Raw genomic sequence first — 3,679 nt, forward strand, 5'->3', positions numbered from 1 at the left:
CATCTGCATGGACTCTCGGAGTAACCTTTTGGTTATTGTGAATCGTGCTGCTAGGAACATCGGTGTATGAATATGTTCACATTACATTTTTAAAAGGAAACTATTTGTTGAAATATAACACAGGCATTGCATTTTTGGCAACCGCAACACACTTGTGACTTACATGGACTTACCTGAAGTGCTGGTTATCCAAAACCCCTAAAGTTTGTTATTTTATTTTATTTATTTATTTTTTGAGACGTAGTCTTGCACTGTAGCCCAGGCTGGAGTGCAGTGGCGCGATCTCGGCTCACTGCAGGCTCTGTCTCCCGGGTTCATGCCATTCTCCTGCCCCAAGTCTCCTGAGTAGCTGGGACTACAGGCGCCCACCACCACGCCAGGCTAACTTTTTGTATTTTTAGTAGAGACGAGGTTTCACTGTGTTAGCCAGGATGGTCTCGATCTCCTGACCTTGTGATCCGCCCGTCTCGGCTTCCCAAAGTGCTGGGATTACAGGCGTGAGCCATGGCGCCCGGCCCAAACCCCCTAAAGTTTTAAATGTAACAACTATGATACATTTTTATCATGGAGCCTTGGCTGTCTTGTTCTGAGTTGTTAATTTTTGTGCACAATCTTGTGAGATCCAGCTCATTATATCAGCCTGTCAAGATCTTTTAGAATTCTGAGTTTGGTTTAATTTTGGGTTGTCCACAGACATTATGATCATATCCTCCCTCTCTCTACAAGTCACCGGTAAAAATGCTGAAGAGGAAGGGGCCAGAAGCAGAGCTCTGTGGGGGCTGTTGGAACCCTCCACCTGGTTGGGTCTTGCTGTGCTGTTGTTTTATCAGTCCAGTTTTTCTTGCTTCTAGCTCCTTTCTTCATTTCATTTATGAGGAAAATTCGCACTATGTTGTATGGACTGCAGGTTGCCATTCTTTTTTTGAATTTAATTTTTTTTTTTTTTTTTTGAGATGAAGTCTTGCTCTGTCACCCAGGCTGGAGTGCAGTGGCGCGATCTCAGCTCACTACAACCTTCGCCTCCCGGGTTCAAACGATTACCCTGCCTCAGCCTCACGAGTAGCTGGGACTACAGGCCCATGCCACCATTCCTGGCTAATTTTTTGTATTTTTAGTAGAGACGGGGCTTTACTGTGTTGGCCAGGATGGTCTCAATCTCCTGACCTCGTGATCCATCCGCCTTGGCCTCCCAAAGTGCTGGGATTACAGGTGTGAGCTACCGTGCCTGGCCGAATTTTAATTTTTTTTTAGAGACAAGGTTTTACTTTGTCACCTGAGTGAAGAGTGCCATGGCACAGTCATAGCTCAATGCAGCCTCAGATTCCTGGGCTCAAGCGATCCTCGTGCCTTCGCCTCCCAAGTAGCTGGGACTACAGGCATGCGCCTCCATGCCTGGCAAATTTTTAAATTTTTTTTGTAGAGATGGAGTCTCGCTGTGTTGCCCAGGCTGGTCTTGAACTCCTGGACTCAAGTGATCCTCCTGCCTCAGCCCCAAAAAGTGCTGGGATTACAGGTGTGAGCCACTGTGCCTGCGCTATGTTGCTATTCATCTAATAATCTGCAAACGTCTGGAGAATGGAACTAAGTCAGATTGGCTCTCCACGCTCGGTTTTTTAGTAGGTAAAATTTTAGGTGAATGACAGTTAGCTGTTCTCCTACATTCTCATTGCCAGGTTATAATGCAAGCATGTTTCAGACCAAATGTCACCTAAGACCCCTTATTCAGGAAATGTGTGAGCAGGCCAGCTGGCCGAGTACAGTCCGGGTGGTGGTTCTGTCATCAGGAGTCCCTGCTCTGTGCCTTCCTATGTGCTCTGAGTGCCACTTTGGATAAAAGCTTCCCTTGAGGCAGATTTTCCAGTATTCCAAAACCATGATTCTCTTACCCTAGGTAAGAAGCCTCAGGCAGCCAGAAATTTCCCAAACCAATGGCTGGACCTTTTTAGGAATCCCGTGTAAGGATAGAGGGTCTTGCTCTGTTGCTCGGGCTGGAGTGCGGTGACATGACCAGGGATCACTGCAGCCTTGACCTCCCGGGCTCAAGTGATCCTCCTGCCTCAGCGTCCCAAGTAGCTGAGACTACAGATGTGCACCACCACACCCGGCTAATTTTTGTATTTTTTTGTAGAGACAAGGGTTTTGCCATGTTGCCCAGGCTGGTGTCGAACTACTGGGCTCAAGCAGTTCACTCGCCTTGGCCTTCCAAAGTGTTGGGATTACAGGCGTGAGCCACTGTGTCCAGCCTGGTAATCCCTGTTCTGACTGTTGTCACCTTAGATTAGTTTTGTCTGCTTTTAAATTCCATATACATGGAATGGCACTTATGCTTTATGACATTGATTCATGTTGTTGCATGTAAAAGTTTTTCATTTTTCCCCATTACTCTGTAATTCCATTGTATAAAGTTTAGGTTCCTTTCTGTAGTTGATGGACATTTGGTTGTTTTCAGTTTGGGACAATATGAAGAAAACAGCTGAAAACATTCTTGTCCGTGTCTTTGGTAGATGGAGTATGAGTTATTGATTAGTGTAACTGACTGTCCTTAGAATTGACATTTACAGCAACTAGCACATGGAGAATATCATGCTGTCCGTGCCAAATGATTTTAAAGTAAATGGAAGGTTTTACACAAAACCATATTAAACAAAGGAGTGAATTTAGTCTCGTATGACTTGTATTTAGCCAGTCCGTGCCAGTATGAAAGCAGATCGTTGCTTTGGTGCACCCCGCCTATAATAAATGTTCCAAGTCAGAAGGTCAGTTTCCTGAAATCTTGAGATTCTCGTGTGAAAGTATATTGTTTCCTCGTGCCTCTCCAGAAGCTTGGGTGGGAAAGAACCCTTTATCGCTTCTGCAGATAGACACCATTTTCTAATTATAGATTCTCACTGTGAAAAAGTCATGAATTACTAAAAACTCTGGGCATATAAACTAGGTCTGGGGATCCCCTGAATTGGAATGAATAAAGTTTTAAAATATTCATTTATGTTTTATTTCCGTGTCATTGTGTGTCTTGTGATGAGAAAAATATTTGCTGCTGATTTAGAATTCCTGAATGCTCTTATAAAAATTTAATTCCACCCATATTAACTAGGCTTTCAAGTCTTTTTGAGAGGGGCTGTTTTCTTCCAATAGGTTGCTAGAGGGGAAACCTGTTAGCCGAAGAGAATTGTTGGATGCAAGTTTAATAGGGAAGGTGAACTCAGACCACCACTGGGGGATGCCGCATTGATTTAAATTTTAAAAGAGCCTGTGTTTTATGAACGTAAAGAAATAGGTTAACAGTCCCCATGACAAGAATAGAAAACATTCTCAGGACCTATACCACACATACACATTTGAAGTATCACTCAGCCCACCATGGTGAGGGCCTGTCTCTACAAAAATTTAAATCTTAGCCAGGCGTGGCGGCACGTGCCTGTGGTCCCAGGTTGAGACGGGAAGATCGCTTGAGCCCAGGAGGTCAAGGCTGCAGTGAGCTATGATCGCGCCACTGCAGTCCAGCCTGGGTGACAGAGTGAGACTCTGTCTCAAAAAAAAAAAAAAAAAAAAAAAAAATCACTACCTCTTTATAGCACCTAGCAGTATTTTTGAACAACCCTACAGGAGGGGAATCTGGTGCCACAAACTAACATTATGGATGCATTTGCCCTTCGACCCCGCAGTCTTGTTTCTGGGA

The 3,679-nt window shown here is 44.5% G+C and overlaps 1 pseudogene; it reads left to right on the forward strand.

Annotated features, from left to right (window-relative positions):
• The first annotated feature begins 3,252 nt into the window (after window positions 1–3,252).
• Window positions 3,253–3,391, forward strand: LOC115900600 (annotated as a pseudogene).
• The last annotated feature ends 288 nt before the right edge of the window (window positions 3,392–3,679 follow it).

The sequence above is a fragment of the Rhinopithecus roxellana genome, chromosome 11 (genome assembly GCF_007565055.1).
Source record: "Rhinopithecus roxellana isolate Shanxi Qingling chromosome 11, ASM756505v1, whole genome shotgun sequence".
In the NCBI taxonomy this organism is placed as follows: domain Eukaryota; kingdom Metazoa; phylum Chordata; class Mammalia; order Primates; family Cercopithecidae; genus Rhinopithecus; species Rhinopithecus roxellana.